This window comes from Anser brachyrhynchus, assembly GCF_964034855.1.
Source record: "Anser brachyrhynchus genome assembly, chromosome: 6".
In the NCBI taxonomy this organism is placed as follows: domain Eukaryota; kingdom Metazoa; phylum Chordata; class Aves; order Anseriformes; family Anatidae; genus Anser; species Anser brachyrhynchus.
This window is the reverse complement of record NC_137700.1, coordinates 12,142,945-12,162,291: the sequence shown is the minus strand read 5'-3', so window position 1 is coordinate 12,162,291 and position 19,347 is coordinate 12,142,945.

Below are 19,347 nucleotides of genomic sequence, written 5' to 3'. Positions count from 1 at the left end.
TAAAGGTGGCTTGCACTTAGCCACCCCCAGTCTCATATCCCCTTGCCCTACCAGTGCTGTGGAACATGTGCAAAACAAAAAACCTGCCAGGGTTAGGGCTGTATTTGATGCCCTTGGTGAGCTTGACTCTGGCATCAACACTTCAACACAGAAGTCCAGGCTTTTATACTGCTATCACACAAATAGCGATCTAATCTTCTTACCTTTTTCGGTACTAGCCCAGAGGATCCTTGAAGATCCATCTTTGTAATTATCACATTGAATTTAAGAAGCAGTGAACTATTCTGACACGTCTTGATGTAGTATCCTAATTGCTGCTTTGTAGCCCTGGATATTCTACTGACTATCATTCTGTTTCTCATATTTATGTGGACATGTTCTTATACCTCTCAGAGTCCAGAAGTGTTTTCACCCATCAGAATTGCTTAAGAACATTTTGAAGGAGAGGGAAAATGACAAGAAAGATGCTTTTGCCTGCAAGTCATACTGCCTTATCTCTCCAGGAGTGGAAAAAAAAAATTCAACAGCAAATCCCCTGAATAATCTTACTCTGATACCCATACGTGCATGCAAAAAAAAGCATTCATTTTGACAACTGACCTCTACTCCAGAAAAATGGGATCATCCCCACGGTGTGCAACTGCAAGGCTAGCAGCCTACCCACCCCTAGGCAACACACAGCACCACAGGCAGCCTCACTGACCTTGGTGGCAGTTGGTACCATGCTAATTGCTCAAGGCATTTGAAAAATCAAAACAATTAAGATCTGGAGTCAATCAGAACCCCAGTTTTTATTTTTTGGTGGAAATTCTGAAAAATCAGAATTTAGGTTAAGTTGATGTACATTAGGATTTTAAGACACCTTTCCTTATCAAACAGTCAAAATCTACTTCTCTCCTGCTTAGTTTCCAAAAAAAAAAAAAATGTTATTGCTACTTTATCACATTTCACAGTAGCAGTGCATCATATGATGTGTCAGAAAGGACATCAGTCACCATGGTAGGACACTGGACATATTTGATCTTTCCTTCATTTTCTATACAAATACATGACACAGGCTACATACAAGTTATATTTTCTAGGTTCAAGCGTTTTGTTTTGTACCTGAATGGAAGGATTTGACATCGAAAAAATGAAACCTGTACTGACAAAGATATTCAAAGATATTTGACTAGCTCCGGATTAAAAAGCCACTGCTATTAATATTTCATTTTCATGGGAAAAAAACAAAACCCACCCCTCAGAGAAACACGGCATTGCATAATTTTTCTGTTCTCCTGCCCACTGCCAGTGGGTGTAGTGCTTTTATTCCCCCCATGCAGGAGAGAGCGCCCAGCCTTGGGCCAGCCCGGCCACGTGCTGGGGGTTCTGGGGCTGCAGCGGGGTGCTCACAGACACTGCCATCCCCGGGCCTCGCCAGCGTGCTGCCTCCCTGCCCGAGCTGCCAGTGCAGCTAGTACCTTGCCTTACCCGTAGTAAAATGGCAATGCAATAGTACTAAGCTGAACACACTGTCACCTGAGAAGAAATACAAATCTCTGTGCTCACGTCCTTTCCATCCCATATGCCCCCAGCCAGTTGCCAGGCAACCCAAAAACTTGCCTTGTGCGTGTGAATCGGGAGCGGGGAAAGAGCCCAAGTGCACGAAGGGAACGCCGCAGATACAGAGAACAGCCTGCATCTGAAGGGCTCCTGGGGCACGCGTCCCGAGCCGGCTGCAGGGCAGCGACACACTTTGGCTCCTGACAAGTGCTCCTATGGGCGTTTTCTGCAGTCGCCTGTTGAAAAAGGACATGGATCAGGCAGCTCAAGTCAGTTAGGTGACCGAGCTGCTGCGCGTGGCCGGGGGGTGCAGCAGCGCGTTCAGAGCAACTGCGGGAAGTCAGATAGGATTTGCTTTATTTCTCACAGGCAAGCAGCACTTTCTTGCAACCTGTCCACTCTGGGAAAGGATAACTCCTGTAAAACGAGCAGCGGTGAATGTGGAGCACTACACCAATGCCCACATTCTGAACAGTAACTAATGTCACATGAATACTACACATGCGCATCTTGCATTTTTGCCAAAGGGAATTCTGTGCCATGAAACAACCCTGCCTACCAATTTGTTAAGTGGGGACATCTCGTGCCCAAATTCCAGCCTGCTTTTAGAAAGGACACTGCAGTGGCAGCAGGCTGAAAACATGGCTCTAGGCAGAACCAGGCAGGGGAGAAAATGGCACCGGCAACAGGATAGCTGTTTGTGAAGGAGAGGCAAACTTCTTCTGTTAAAGGATGAACCCTAAAGCTTCGTAAAGTTATTCCAAATCATCCATCACATAAACCAATGCTTTCCAATAACAAGGTTTATCATGGAACCGTAGAAATGCTGACTGGAAGAGACCGCTGATGGTCCTTAAATCCAACCTCGCATTCAATGCAGGACTGTCAACAACATCACCACGAGTCAGTTGTGGCACTGCCCACCCGAGGCTGGAAACCCCCAGGGATGCAGCCAGGAGCTGCGCAGGCAGCCTGTCCCTGAGCGGAGCCGTGTGCCCCAGTAGGAAGCACGTTTCTCTGATGGCTTCTTCATGGAAGGGGAAACACGGGCCCACGCAGGTGCCGAAGTAGAGGTTTAAAGATGAAAGGCCCAGGGTCCTACTCCCAGTCTCTAGAGACACTGGGTTTATTGCATAATCCTTTGCAGCTGGTGAACAAAAAAGGCTGGCTAGAAACATCCCCTCTCTAGACTACGGCAGCACTAGAAGCTGGCATGCTCTGCTTTGACTGAGATGTTAGGAAGGCCGTAACAGAAACTGGCTTAATTTCCAGTTGGACTGAACATGGTTCGACTTTGATCTCTTCTGCATCTTTCCCTACACATATGCTGCATCTGAGGATGAATATTGGTGATAAAGATCTCACATACATGTTTCAGTAAGACAAAAATGGATTTGTATCTTGAAACAGGCCAAGCAAAATCAATTCTTTATAGATCAAGTTTTTAGGCACAGGAAAGCTAAAAGCGTAGGTTTAATCTGTGAAATTATGCACACTTGAACATGCACCTCACATAATAAAATAACCCTGCAGAGCAGCAGTCTTGATTTAAAAACATTCATCCACTGTTCCTAACATTTAGCTGGCAAGGGGGAGGAATGATATACACTCACACATCCGTGCACAGTACTTAAAAGGAGAGCACTTTTTTTGACTCCTGACCAAGAGAGAGGCAGAGTAAAGAAATAAAGCACCGTACGGAATTCTCTGAGCTGATCTTCACTCGCGTTCATCTTGCCTGTACATGACTCATTCAGATGGGTATCAGCACGCCATTTTTGAGTATTCATTCCCAGAGAGCCACCAAATTATTACAGTCCTAGGCTAAAGCATCAATAAACGGAGCTTACACAGCCTGTGAGGATTTATGCTCCTATCTTTCAGGCCTACCCTAACAGCCCTCTGCAGAACCCCCTGTTGAAAACTGAACCCCATAAAGACCAGACCCAATCGTTCATATTATGATCTTATCTACACTAAAATGCATCTATGTTCTGCCTTTTTTTTTTTTGATAATGACAATGGTTAAGCCTCCTATAGAACAAACATACGTAGATTCCAGTTTATCTGATTTTTATTTTATTTTTTTTCTAACAGCAACCTTGACACTATAGCAAAACTACTTGCAGATTTCCGCTAGAAATCTATCTCTATTACCTAGAATCAATACCAGGACTACAGAAGATTACTTGCAAAGATAATTAGCTCCCATGGACAAAACCACTTGCAAGTTTGTTTTTGTAAATATTGGGTGGCAAGCTCTTAACACCTATTAGATGCACATCAGTACTACTGGAAAGCTAACCACTAGACAGCTGCTTTGTTTAACCACCAATTAATCTGCCGAAAGATTCAGTTGCCGCCAGCCTGGCTACTGTATATCTCAAAGTGTTTTGCTATACCAAAAGCTCAGATCCAAATACATTTTACTTATTAATGTCTTTACCTGAGAGCTACAGCAAGTATATGGAAGACATCCTTTTTCCCAGAGGTGACAGATTTCCTAGCAGCTTTACTTGCCAATTCTTCTATTTTAACAAACTTTCCATTGGGATTATTAAAAACATCTGACATTACCATGAGCTCAAATTGATTTCAAGGGTCTGGTTTACAACAGCTCTGACTTCAACACCTTGTTCATCCTCAGAGCAGATCTGAGGACTTCACTGCTTCAAGCGCAGCAGCCTCTTGTCTAGCCAGCTTCCAACACAGGCAGCAGCTTCTGGTTCCAGCCCTTAATTAACAACATAGAGAGGGCCTGAGTGTTGTACATATACCTGACTGCTAAAGAATACTTGTTCCTTTCCTACTCATTTTCCAGATCATTTTCCCTAAGAAACATTTCCTCCCACGATTATAACATCTCCCAGCAAGCACTACCAACAGCCTCGTCTGTTTCATGAGGCTCCTCTCTCGAGCCAGCCCGCAGTCAGTTCTCATCCTCCTCAAGTACTGCGGAAATGAGAATCCCCTCCTTGAGCCCGTTATCAGCCTGCTCTAATGCCAACAGCACCTTCACGGTTTTCAAGGTAGTCTACCCAAGAGAAAAGTAATTTGTCTTGCACACTGACATTTAGCTCTCACCTCACAGGCAAGAAAATCATCAAGGCAAAAAACATGTCTGATGTAGAACAGATGAACTAAAGCACATAAAGAGAAGTATGAATTTTATGCCAAAATGCTGAGAGACTGAGAGAGGCAGAAAGGTTTTCTTCTTCCTATGACATCTGCAAGAGAAACTAGAATCAATTTCCAAGGAAAGAACATAGTATGGAAATCAACTTATATATAGCACTGTGCCCTCAATATAGCAGCACTGGTCGGGTACTAAACCAGCCTGGAAAAGCCACATCGCATTTTTCCTCTCACTCCTTGCTAGAAGTCTGAAGTGAATGATCAGAAGAGACAGCTCTGCTCCAGGGACTGCTTTGTAGATTAATTGGCACTTAGTAGTTACCTAATAAATGAGGTGTACAAGTAGGTAGCATTGACCAGGGAAAGGGATTAAGTACAAGAAATAACTTTGAGAATGACAATGTGCATTTTGGGATTGTGTCATTTGCTCTGACAAAAAAAAAAAAAAAGACCTTTATTCAGAAGTACTGAGGCATGTTTCAATACTTTTTGACAACACCTTTTGTTTCTATTCTTTCAGGAATTTGTTGTCAAATTTGTAGTAGCAGTGGTAATAATAATAATAAAGTTTGTATTTGACTTAGCAAGAAATAACAGACTATTTCCCCTGCATCAGACAAGTAGTTTTGGGGTAATATGACAAGCAGACTACCCTCCTCCATAAGGAATGGCAAATCTATGCCCAGTACTGACTGTGTAATATGGACAGGCTGCCAAAAGTGCTTGGCAATTCAGTCTGCAGTGACCCGTTTGAGATCTGCTGAGATGAGGAGGGAGGTCGTCAGTGGGCTCATCTCCTTGGCAAGCCTGAGACAGACCCTCTTTCAAGCAGCAAGCAGTGGGTGGTGGCATAGTTTATGTCTAGGAAAGCCACTATGTGCTATGAATCCTCTGAAAAATAAAAGCAAATGTCTATCATCTTAAATAAGCCTACCTTGAAGGTAGCAAACCTAATAGTTTATAATGCCTTTTAAGAGCTACAAAGCAATAACATTTTAGATCCTACTAATCTGGTATTTATACTACAGTATAAATAGCTACCATGTCCCTGTTCACGCACAGGCATGATTCATTTCAGTTCTTCCACTCCCCCTTCCTTCTTCCTCCCCTCAGCCATCTACTTTATTTCTGAATATAACTGTAGAGATGTGAGAAAAAAGCCTGGGCAACTAGAGAACTAAAATACTAGTTATGTAACAGAAAATGCAAACAAAAGGTGGAAAAATCCCAGGATAAGAATAAAACTGCCATCTGTGACTTAGATTATAATTCAAGTCTGCAACAGCACTGCAAAGACTCGAGGACCATAAAAAGGTAGTACAATATTTGCAGTACTGTTAAGAGATGTTTCTAGTATATATGATCTACAGAATTACTTACAGCTTCTGTTCTGCAAAGCAGTTAAGCACGTAATTAACATTAAGCGTATGCTTAAGTCACAGTGATTTTGAAGCAGTTTAGACACAGATAGGCACTCACAGAATTGGAGGTGTCAGAGCCAGCCCATCAGCTGACTGCACGGTTCTGAGTGAGCTACTACACACTTCAGATGAAGATCTGCATTTAACTCCTTCGTTTTGGTCCACTGCATCAAGGAAAGCTTTTGTTAACCTTTTCTTGCACCAAAGGCAATCCATATCTTCTAAAAGAAAATCACAGAATGTGACTGCATGAAGCAGGAGAAAGCCCAGAGTTAGAATTCAAGGCCTTCTGTACCAGAATGACTCAGGAACTAAATCGTTGCAGCAACATTTTTCCCCAATTTATGTCGCACACAAAGTATTGTGTGAGCCTTTAAGCACTAGTATACAGCCCCTACTGCGTGTTTCAGATGATCAGTTATTTCACTATTTCTACAATATATGTGGTTTTTTTTCCATACGTAACTAATATAGATTTATATAATGTAAACGTGGTTGTATAGATATTATGTAGGTATATAAAATTAACTGACTTTCTGCTGGTGTTGCTACAGAAGATAGTTATTACAAGAGATATTGAATAGGGAACAAATAATGAAGGGATGCAAGACACGGACTCCTGATGGCTCTTGAACAGGAGACATTTATTGCCCTTTTTCACTACTACATATACTTTCCCTGTAGCCCCACGCGCTGTCCACGTGCCCGAATCTGTCATACAATTGGTTAGAGACCCTCAGACACGCGCCTTGAACCAGCCAGCAACTGGCCACTGCCCAAAGCTCATCTTTAACACTGTAGCCAATTTACTTTATCTCAACCTTGCTCAAGTTTTTGTTTCTACCGCTTGGTTCCTCATTATCTCTAATTCAGGGACGTGTGAAACAGCGCAAAGCCACCTGCAAATTCCTTTCCCACAAAATAATACGTTTGCAAATTTTGTAGGGGAACTCCCCACACACAACTGCATGAAAAAGAACCAGAAAAACACCGGGGACAGATTTTTCAAGTCTCCTATACCAAGACAAACTGTACCTGAAATAAACCTCTAAAAGTTGTCAGTCGTGCCAAATGTTTGTTCCCAGGCATCCCATTAACTTTCAACACATGCTGTCAGTACAATTGCTGCAGAGCACCATCAGTGAAGGTCTCAATACCAAGCTACGGTTCTGGGTCAAGTGGCTGTTTAGCACAAGTTATTAATAGAGCATTCATTTTGTGTATTATTACTGCCGTACCAATTACATCGCTTCAATGTCACAAAAAGCAGGGCAAGCCAAGGTTTCCTAACATGAACTGCGTCCAGAACCTGCCCCTACTTTTATTGCTTCGGAGGAGAGATAACACTGAACACCGTGCTTCCCTGGCCGTGCCATGCAGTTGAAAAGTCTGCAGAAATCATCAATTTACAGCTGCGGGAACTGTGGGCAAGGCAGCAGCAGGAGGTGGCCGCTTCCCAAGAGAGGCCCCTTCAGCCCACAGTATGGCAGGGGGAACAAAGAGGGACAGGCAAAAACTGGGGATGGACGTCTGCTGGGTGCTACTGACCGCTTGTGGTCCCAGATGCACGCTCTGCTCTGGGCTTCCTGAAGCAGCAGCACCCGTGCCTGCTGGAGCATCGGCAGGCTCTGCAGAAGGCTGCCTCGGCGCAGCTCCTCTCTGCCTGGCAGCCCTCTCTCGTCCACTGGCTGTCCTCACACGTGCTACATGGACCCTTTTTTTCTTGTAAATACATTTACTGCACTACTTTCCTGATGATAAGGGATTTTATTGACGTGTGAAGTTCTAGTACTTCAATTATCAGCCAAAAACGGACATTTTAAATCCTACAGTATTAGGAGTCATTCCCAGGTGTGCAACACTGATCGAATGTGGACACCCAGAAACATTTGTGGCGATTGCTACAAAACAGAAATCCAGTGCACTTGCAGCTGATGTACCGGCAGTATCACAGACAGCACTAATAGGAAACACTTTAGTAAAATGCAAACAGATGAGCGGTGCGTCCACATTGCTCACTCTCTTCAGTCACAGCCAAACTGATGTTGTCACAGACAGAGGCACAGCATCCTCATTTAGTCGTAGCTCTAACTGCATTTTCTGGTGTGATGCCTGTGGAAAGCAGAGCTCTGCTCTTTTCAGCACATCAGAAATTTACTACTGGGCTGATGTTGACTTAATGGAGGAATCCCCCGAAGGGAACACAATAAAACTTGATTTTAACTGAAAGTGCAGGAAAAGACTACTTCTACTTAAGAGCCATCATAATCAGTGAAGACATTTCCTAAACACAATGGGTGGAAATCCTCTCCTCCCCTTCTCCCCAGTATCTGGGCACAGATCTCTCCTCTCCTCCCGCACATTCCTTCCTCCCAGCGACACCAGCTCGCTTCTCAGTGCTCCAGGTTACACTGGCAGAGCACGCAGAGCACTCACTCCTATAGCGAAGGTGCAAAAGGTGCTGTGCCAGGGTGCTGCTGGAACCCCAGTCCCACCACGGCCGGGTCCTGGCAGAGCTCTTCCTCTGAAAAAAAAGGGACTCCCGGGTGCCTCTTCAGACATCTACCACAAACATCAGGGATTGAGGGGAAAGCTAGTAAGGGAGTACTCCTTTCACGGCCCCCTCCTGATTTTTCTACCATGAAAAGGAATGGTTTGGGGCCCAGATACTGCAGGTATACGAATAATACAGCTGTGCTTTGGGGATTGGGCAGTAAGCATGTCTAATTAAAATGAGTGCAATAATTCTGTCCATGTTTCTAAGGGGTTAAGTTTGAAAATGAGTGATTATGAAACTAAATGTATGTCTGCATATGAGAACATTAATTACGATATCTCAAATGAGTACAGAAAAAGCCACACATCTTTTAAAGAACCATATGTTTCTGCTTTTAAAATGAAAACAAATTAAAATATCCACAGGAGCTTCTCTAGTGATTAAAAACTGCCAACCAACTGAGCTAAGTAAGTTAATTAGCACCAAAGAAGCCTCAAGTGATCTGCAGTTTTAGGCACTATTCCTTTGTCTTAAATTTAGACAACTAAGGTTACTTTAACTTTATATATATTTATATTCAGAAAGATTTAAGCAGCATGGCACAAAAGACAAAGAGTAACGTTGGAACAATTTTTACCTCATTTCTTTTCTACCATATTTCTTATGCTTGCTTAGTTACAGCACAAAGCTCATATCAGATAATAGGAGGCTTTGTGTAATCACTGCTGTATCAAATGCAAATGCCATGAAGAGGAAATTCACTTTTTGTAAACTCAAAGAAAATATCTGATAGAGCTAAATGGCTCAGCCATGGCCAAATTTAAAATGAATGCAAAAAACATCTCCTTTTTGTGCTTTTTGGTTCTCAAACTGTTTGAAGGTCTTTGTACCATTTTAAATATATCTTCTAAAAGAGTTGATATTACAGCTTTTCCTCAAAAAAATAATAGCAAGACATACTGAAAATCCCTGACATTAACTTATTAGCTGCTCTCTAGCTGTGGCCGAGAAATACACACAACACGAGTTGCGCCCAGTCATAATGTAACAAAAAGAAAAAAATAATTTCTATTTTATTTTTGCAAATAGGTCTGCAAAAGTACTGAAAACAATTTTCTATGAATACTAGTTGAAATTTTAAATTAATGTGCCATTGTATGTATGAGCATCTGTGTTTATTTTCTCTGAATAGTCTATTTACTGGCAGCATTTCTAAATGAATAAAGTTACTGGCAGCGCAATTCATGTAAACAGAATTCACTTCTTGCAAGCACCCACAGCAATCCTGATTCAGCAAGGAGCTCTTCCAGTGAAAGAACAAAAATAATAAATGCAAAGAAATAAAAGGTGATGGGAGAAAATGAAGCACCTCCTATGTCAGCACAGGACCCGGGCCATGCACGGACGGGGCAGGACATTTGGCCAGTTTTCCTATGACCAATATCCACAATTGCTTGTTAATGAGCTGATGAAATTATTTGATAAATTCCCCTGTGAAATGCATTTGGGAAAAATGTCATCCATCAGTGACAGTTTGTAGACATGAAAAAGAAAGAAATTAGTCAAATAATTAGTATCAAATTACAAATAAAGAATGAATTGAGACAAGCACTTCAAACAGGCAGTGTGCACAAATGAAGAGCATTAATAATCATTGTAGAAATGCAGTATCTGTGCATTGTGCAGGTGCAGTGAACCAAATGGTTTCTATGAACAGATCCTTTATGTTTTGTCCTGTTCTTCAGGAATAATAATAATGGCCTGCAAAAGAAAACAGGTGAAAATGGCACTGCAGTCCTCTGCCCTTTGAATGCTGAGGTAAGGCTGCAGTGGGCACGCCAAAGCTCCCCCCGCATGCTCTCAGCTGCCGTAACTGACCGCTACCAGGCATTCCAGGCTGGTGTCCCCAGCTCACACAATACCCTCAAATCCTTTGGTCAAGTGGCACACAACAATTCAACATGTTTGCAGGTTTTCCCCCTCCCTTACAACTTCTCAACACTTAATACTAAAGTGCTGACACAAACCCTGTTTTTCTTGACAAAATGGGATTTCACTATCATACCCCAATCAGGCTGTACTTTTTTATTACTATAACACCACAAGGGAAGAACATATTTCTAATTTTACTGGTATCACAACTCCTTTTGTAGGGTTTCCTTTGCATATATATAAAATTGCCTTCTTCCTTATTGCAAGTCACATGGTATCTCAGCAGTGTAGCACCTCATAGCTCAGATGCATAACTTTTTGTTTTGTTTTAAGTTCATGAATGGCAGAGCCTTGTGTAAAGACCAAAGATAGGAACAATATTCATTATTATGGAAACCTAATCAGGATAATAGCAGTCTCACAATTAGATCATTAAACCTGTGGAGAGAAGTGACAAAATACTTGACTAACTCCTACGTTTTTCTGACTGTACATTTGTTTTATGGATTTTCAGCAAGAAAGCTTGATTCTTTTATCACAAAGTGCTTCTGATGATCTTCAATGAATGATCTGAGGCTGGTGATCTCTAGGAACCTTCCATGGTACTTACTGCATTGTAAATTAGGTTAGTCTTGCATGCCTTGTGGGGTACTGTGAGTATCATTTTTTTTTTGAAAAAGCTTAGAGACACAGCTATGCAAGCACAGAGTATGGAAGAAAGAGTATAGCAAATGTGGGGGCTGCTTCTTTTCCCAAGCCCAGCCTGAGATGCTGGCTCAGAGAAAGGGGCCTGTGTATGAGAAAGTGCAAAGTCTTCTGCCCCCAGAGATTTAGGGGTTTTGGTGTGGTTATCCACAAAAGGAAACGATTATGCATTTGGAAAACCTGGCAGTAATGGGCATTTCCTTCACCTCAGCAAGATTAGAGTAAAGTAAACAGTCTGCTACTGTATTAGGGGTCACTAATGTCAATTGTACAGTGGAAAAAAATGTATTGTAAATGAGACAACCTTACAGCAATACAGATCTATTTATTTAAGGTTAGACCAACAGATATTGCTGGGAGAAACAGGTTTTGTCCCCAATAAGTTCTTCCTCAGTCTGAAACTGAAGCGATAACTTTAAGTACCAGCTGAGATGAAATTATCCTGTCAGTTTGACTTGATTATGCTAAATGATCAGTTTGATAGAAAGTAGGTAGTAGCACAAGGAGATAACAGCAAAAGCATTTTTAACCTGTTACATTTTGTGCTTTCTTGAGTTACTGTGCAGATGGGCAGACTGAAAGCTTTTCTAACCATGCAGCAACACAGCAAAAACTAGTAAATCCTGGCTTAGTTCATCCAATAGTCAGTTTGAAAGAAAATGTTAACGGTAATTAATTTGCTTTGTTAAATCAACATCAGGGCTGTTACCTTTGGCCATCAACATGAGCTTAACCAGCATGTCATGAGATGCCAAATTAACAAATATTGAAAGATTTTTTTTGTTTGTTTGTTTGGTTGGTTGGTTGGTTTTTTTGCTAACAGATTAGGCTTTTTCTGATATTTGGTACAATAGATATTGGGTGTTCTTACTATTTTTTTTTGTTTTCTTTTATAAACATACATAGTTTTTCTGCTTAAGTAGAAGGTCCATGCCCTGCCCCACAATATGACCATGTCACAAAGGTTTAAATCTTAGGCAAATCAAAACCAGTGCACCAAACTCTAAATTTGCCAGAAAGCATAAATTTGTGTATAACAGCTCCAAATAACAACTACAGTCAAGTCCACCTGCACGGAGATGTAGTACTGAGGGGATGTAAAGGTGGGGTTGCTATCAAGATGATAACACCATTTAAGTCCTAAAGTAACTGAACTGCTACTGTAAATTATCATAAGCCACCTTTTATCTACAAGATATGACAAGCGGACATCACAAATGTCCATTAACTTAATTTTTGAAAGTAGTATCTTTTTACCGTTCTCTCCTCCATCCTGGCCCATATTTAAGGGCTGTCACCCAGCAGAGACCTAAAACAACAAAGACAAAATACTTCCCGAGGAAAGAGAAAATGAGGTTACAGAATCCGTTCTCCAGGGTAGAGAAGACATTCATTAATTCCGACACATAATAATTCTCCAAATTTGTACAGTATGGGCATGATTTTGGAACTGAAATGTGGATGTATGGTCATTTGTAGTTTGAGCTAAAACATTACATGATTCCGTCTTTGTGAGAATCCGTAATATTATTATAATCTACCTGTAGATCAATGCATCTTTTTCTCCCCTCAGTCTTATTAGTCTAAACTGTGATTGCTGTCCTATTGGAATCAAGAAAATAAATTAAATATTTCCTTTTTCTAGGTAGCAGACAAATGAGTTGATTTAAATGGAGAGTGGATTGAAACATGGGAAATTCGAGAAAAAAGGAAGGGCGTACTAACATAAGCAAACATGTGGTCAAGTCAGAAGCTTTACAAAGAACTAAGTACCTTGTGGGAAATACAAACAAACAATTTTCAAGAGTACAAGATATGTATATATATATTACAGAAAAGGAAAAAGGTGGAAGGTAGGTCTAAGAAAAAGCCAGGAAAGGAAGGGGATTTAATTTTTAAAAGTCTGATGAATAATAACTAACTCTCAATAACTAGAAATCTGTAAGCAGGCAGAGGAGCAGCAGCACAAGTTTTTCCCCTTGGCTGCTGTAATTCTTTCTCCATCTTTGTACAAATTTGAAAAAAAATCAGACAACTTACAGAAGTATTAACTGGGGAAGACCCAAGGCAGCATTTGAGCAACCTACATTCCCCAAATATTATGTGCTTAGGGTGAAAACAGATTGGAAACAAATTGCATACATTCTCCAACCATATTCTGAAACTGCCCATTTCATTAAGAAAATAAATTGAAAATCGATAGTCAGTGACTTATCAGTTTGAAATTACACATTATATAGTAACTATAGCTCCAGTCAGCCTAACTGGGTCACACAGCTAAAGCTCACTCCATTTGAGTTCAGGTTGGTCACTTCAGCTTGTTTTCAGAATTATTCAGCTGAGAAATAAACACAATGAGTTTGATTTGGTTTTCTCTTGAGTTAAGAACAATGATTACATGTCAATTGCACTATTAAAACAATATTGAAAGCTGGACACAACAAGGGACGTTCAGAGTTTACTTGCAGTATAAACTCATCATTTCTCCAATTACCACAAATGAGTGTGGCAATGACATATGACCGGACATTTTGATTTGAGAAAATGGTGATGTAGTCAGCAATTTTTTATATCATTTACTTGTATCCATCTTCTGCATTTGCAGCATTACAGTGTGCTCCAAATGTAAAGGAATCTTCATTTCAATCAGAAATTTATATACAGCAGTTTATGGCAAATACTGACCATTTCCCAAACCAAGAAATTAACCTTTATACATGTTATCAGGCATTACTTGCCTTTACTGCAGATATTTCTGATGTAAATACTTGTTCAGTAGAAAAAGTGGGGAGCAATTAATGCTTGACCAATACTTTGAGTTTCTCCAGTATTCACTGTCACAATGTTGTCAGGTAACAGCCATTTACACGATTGATTTCCCATGGATTTTCTGCTATACTTTACTTGCCAAACAATAAAACCAAATGCTTGTCCCAGACAGTCTGGCAATACAAACTGCAATTTCACATAGCTTCATTTGGACATGGAAGAGAGCCATTCCTATCAGAATAACTAATGCAGTGAATTTCTTCTAAAAATTACAGAAATGTAGCAATACACAACTGAAAGGGAAAGGTGAAGAGATGATCTAAGCTAACTGCTGCTTTGAATTAGTATCCTTACAGATATCCATCTAATCCACTTTAAAATATTTTCAAGAAAACCTATTTTGCAGTTTCATAAGGAGACAAGTCTACAGTTTATTTCTTAATGTAGAAAATTGCATTCATCATTTCTTGCTTAAATCTCCCTTGCTGCAGTTAAGTAACTTAGTAGTTGACCTGTCTGTAGTGAGAGTTGCCATCCTTATGACAAGATTTTTCAGATGTTTCAAACACCGATGGGCTTTTTTCTCTAAACTCAGTCAAACTAGCTCCTCAAACCCTTCCTCACAAATCAAATTTTCTAAAGCTATATTTTTTCTGCAGTTCCCTGGACTCTCTCCTATTTCTCTGCATTTCCCTTAAATGCAGTGACCATAATCAGATCAGCCTCACGTCCTGCATGCCCTGGAAGCGACCAGAGGCAGATGATTGCCTCTCATATTTTACACACAATGCTATTGCTATCACACTCAAACCAGACTGCTATTTCTCCATGCCATCACACTGTTGGCTCGCATTTAGCTTGTCATCCACTGTAAACTTCCATACTGTTTTGTGCCGTACTGCCTTCTAGACAGTTGTTCCTGTTTTTGTTGTTGTTGTTGTTTTGTTTTGTTTTATGAATTTGTGGTATTGCATCTCAATACACTACTTCACTACAGTCTTACTGAATTTCTTCGTGTTGGCCTCAGACCGTCTTGCCATTTGCCAAGCTCTGCTCTCACCAAGCAAGTTGACCTCTCTCAGCTTGGTGTCGCTGCAGGTTTTGCATAACCCCAATCACGATATCTAAGACACTAAGAAGTATAAAGTGACCTGGAAATACCTTCATCACTTTTGGGAAATCAGGTAAAATGATCTCCCCATTGATGAATTTTACAGGTTGATATTTTGAAGTGCCCTACAGCCACTTGGTAATTCACCTCATGGAAAGTTCACAGATACCACTGCTCTTCAAATTACAGATTCCTGTCCTAAATAGTATTATAAGCCACTTTCTGCTCAGTCACAATGCCATTGGTTTATTTGAAAGACATACATGAAGTGAAGCTCATGAAGTAATCCTTGTTTTCAGAGGAAGCTAAATTGAGAAGAATGTGAGATCTGCCAACCTGAACCCCATTTCCTCAGCTGTGGCAACGTCATGTGGAACAGTCAAAACTGTGGCAGAAATCAACACAAAAATTCAGCTAATTCACTTTCTTGCACTGGCCCAAGTTACCCTGTCAGCATAGAAAACTAAAAAATCTTGATTTTACCTAAGTGTACGACTTACTGCTGGATAGTCTCCAGCTGCTTACCTGTCCAGATGCACCAGCAGGACGGCTGGGGCTCCCTGTGGCGGCAAGGCAGAGCCCGGTAGCCAGGGCCCATCCCACCCCTGCCAGGATCTGGGGACACTGGGGCAGCCCCAGCACCTCGCACCTCGCTGGGGACAGGGACAGGCTGGGGTGACAGCCTGAGACAGGCCTGTCTCAGTGTGGCCGCAGCCGGGCTGACGTGGAGTCCTGGGCCAGGGGCTGAGGTGAGAGGTCAGTGAGGTCTGTGGTGCCCCTGGCATCAGCTACTGAGTGCTGAAACTTGCTCTCGTGCTTTTTTCAAGCATCACAGTTATAAATTATACAATAGATTAACAGACTTACGATTTTTTCTTTGCATCTTTTCCCACTTTTCAAATTTCTAAGCTCTATGTTTGCACTCTGGTTGGCTGGGATCCCATCTATCCTCCAACACCTCAAGAGAAGTCACTAACATTTCAACAATATTGTTGCAGTTAGTTCATGATTTATAATTAACTAACACAGAAACTTTGTATTTACTAACACTAGTGATTATTTTAATTTCTTGCTATGTCAATACTATTATCCAAATTGCAGCCTCCCTAGTACCTGATTGCAGTTAGTCTTTTCTGTTTTTAAGACAAAATAAAACACAATAAAATCCATCGGACGCTTCAACCTTAGTCAAAGACCATGAGAAATCTCAGCCAAGCTTTCACAAAGGCAAACCCAAATCAAGGATTTGAGAGAGTTTTAACAACTCTTTGGATTTAGACTTTTTTTTACACATAGGCCTTTAGCCCTCAGTACCAAGATGAAAATCTTTACGTCAAATTTAAAAGCAAGTTTTATCCTAGTATCTAATTCTTTCCTTAGTCCTTAAAATATGTAATCAGAAACATTCATTGTTATAGCAGCCTACATTTTGTCCCCAAATATTCATTTTTATATACAGGATTATCACATACTTTCACAAATCAACTCCAAGGGAAGACTTTGAAAAATTTCTACTTTAGAAAAAGAGATCTTTGTACTTATGTTTATGAAAAAGTTTGTATCTTCACAAGGAGAAGGAAGCACAAGGAGACCATGCTGGCTGTTCTGAATTAATTATAGACTAAGATAACATAGTAGGACAAAATTGAATTATTTTGGAAGAGTTGTGTTGTTAGCAGAAGTGGCGAGTTATTTACTGCAACCAATCCAACAAACGTAGATGTCTTCTTGTCTGCTCTTTATTCACCCTGAAAGACCATGCATGTCATATGATAATGAGAGCAGAAGAGGAGACATCTCCGTGTCAGTCAAAGCTTTTAACTGCTATCTCTCTGAGGTCTAAATCTTCCCTAAACAATAATAATCAATACAAAAGAAAAAATTTAAAACATATACAGAATAATAAGTAATTTTAAGGAATAAAGGTTGGAATCAGAATCAGGGTTAAAGCTTCATCATTTTCCCTACTGGACTGCTCCAGTTTATCTATATGTTTTTATTCCAGCTGCTCTTCTTACTAGAGCTGCCAGTTCCTACTTCTGGTTTATTAAAGACAGCATTATCAGAGGGTTTGTGCTTTATGTGCTTTTTAAATTGCTCCACAATTCCTTCTTCTGAATCTTAAATTCACTGCTACCATTTAAGATGCCATCTAAATTCAGCATCTTTTTTATATAGAGAATTTACTTCCTAATATTCAGCTTCATATTTAGCTCTTCAAGAATGCTTCAGTATTATCTCATTTCTAGTTACTAGCAGAATCTCACTTATCTGCATGGTGAATTTAATTTAGATTTTCCTGCTTTATTCAGAGCTTGATTTTCTACATCTGTTAATGAAACCACTTGATACAACATTAAGCCTTTCAGCCGACCTCCATAAAATTAGTTTTGTTTCCTGTTACGTACGTTTAAGGTTTTAAGATTTGTCACTCATCAATCTGCCACCAGTCTCCTAAATTTATGTCCCTCTCCCTTGTACAAAACGTTGTCAGTGGGGAATGTAATCTCTTGCTAATGCTACTCTTGATACAGAGCTGAATTGCCTTTTGTGTGTACTAACAAAAGCAAAAATGTGCTTTGTGTCATTCTTTCTCATCACCTATTGACATTTTAATGAATTTTCCTGTTCCAGAATCTCTCTAGCACCATTCATATTCACCGGAGAGAGCTTCCTTTGGATAAACTTTTCATCTTGAGCAGAATGTTCTTCCACTTTGCTGTCTTTAGCATACCATTAGTTTCTACCCTTTACCTATTGTATTACTTCTTAATCATAACACTTATAGAAATTGTGCTTTTATCTGTAAGTTTCAAAGCACCTTAAAATAGATATATATTAATAGATAAAAAGATCATATAAATATGCTAGAAAGTTAGGTGAATAAAAACTGCGAGAGGGCATGTTTAGCTCTGCTAAACTTCTAACTACCTGAACAGGTAACTCCATAACTTTGGACAGCGATAAAAGATAATTTTGAAAATTACTTCCACAGTTGTGGATCCTGCTAACCGAGTCACATTCATGCAAGCCTTCCCAGATTAGAGTCTACCTTGCCTGTTTTCAAACAATTAAAAATCTGCACCTCTAAAAGCCGGGACAAAAAAAAAAAGAGTTAGACCAGACCCATTTCCAATATATAAAAATATGTCCCACTAGGGGAAAGCTTCACATCACTTGAAGTGTTATAGGATTCGATGAATTATGCATAAATAATTACTACAGCAGAAGCTACATCTCAGCCTTCACTGAATCAAATATCCCCTGAACAGAGCATGCTAAAGCCAAAAACTAAGACACACTTCAAGCTACCAGTCTGGTACTGCTGTTCCCTTGCACCCCTGCACAACCACCACTCTTCTCTTGTGCTAGCACAGGCACTTGTGTTGTTGCTTTGCAACTCCAAAGTCTGGTTTACAGCTAACCATTATACTTGGGTTTTGTTCTGTGGGCTTGGCTGGATGCTTGGTTTGGGTTTACCAACACTTGATTTAAAAACCTCTTGCTAGTATACATTGCAGCTCAAAATAAATAATTCTGGCTGATTCTGAAGGTTATGAAGATACTGAGAACAGGAAGCAATATACAAAGGTCAAAAAAATATTTGTTTTGCACACTTAATCACTGTTACATACGAACTTAAATTTGACAGATAACAAACTATAACGCAGATAAGTTATAAAAAGTTTCTAGCAAATATTTTGTCCTGTGGACCACCCTTTCCAAAAGCCCACGTTTTGGATAAGTCAAAAATTAATTGGTTTCTGCTCAGGGAGCCCAAAATAAATGCTATAGCAAAGACAATCTTTATCATCCCACTGAGCTGACTAGAATACAACATGGTTTAAAGCAGAAGCAGCTGAAAGAGTAATACGATATTTTGTTTTTTAATACATTGGAGTGCAATTCTTTTCCCACCCCAGTTGTAATTGACAAATGGCAGTGTCGCTCTCGTATAAAACAGAAGGAGGCAGAAAACCCTGTACTTTGCATAACTAATGGAACAGATTGCTCTAAATCAGAAATTAGTTCTTTGCAATTCATCTGTTAAACTTGCACCCAAGAAGCATTTTCCTTAAAAAAAAAAAAAAAAAAAAGGGCAGAAATCTAACTGCCATAGAACATTTGCTTCTATAAGTAGCTTCTTTTGCTAGATATTTTGGGCTTTTGATAACAGAATCAGAATTGATTCTGAACAAATGGGGAAAGCAAATTTTAATTAGGGAACTGAATAT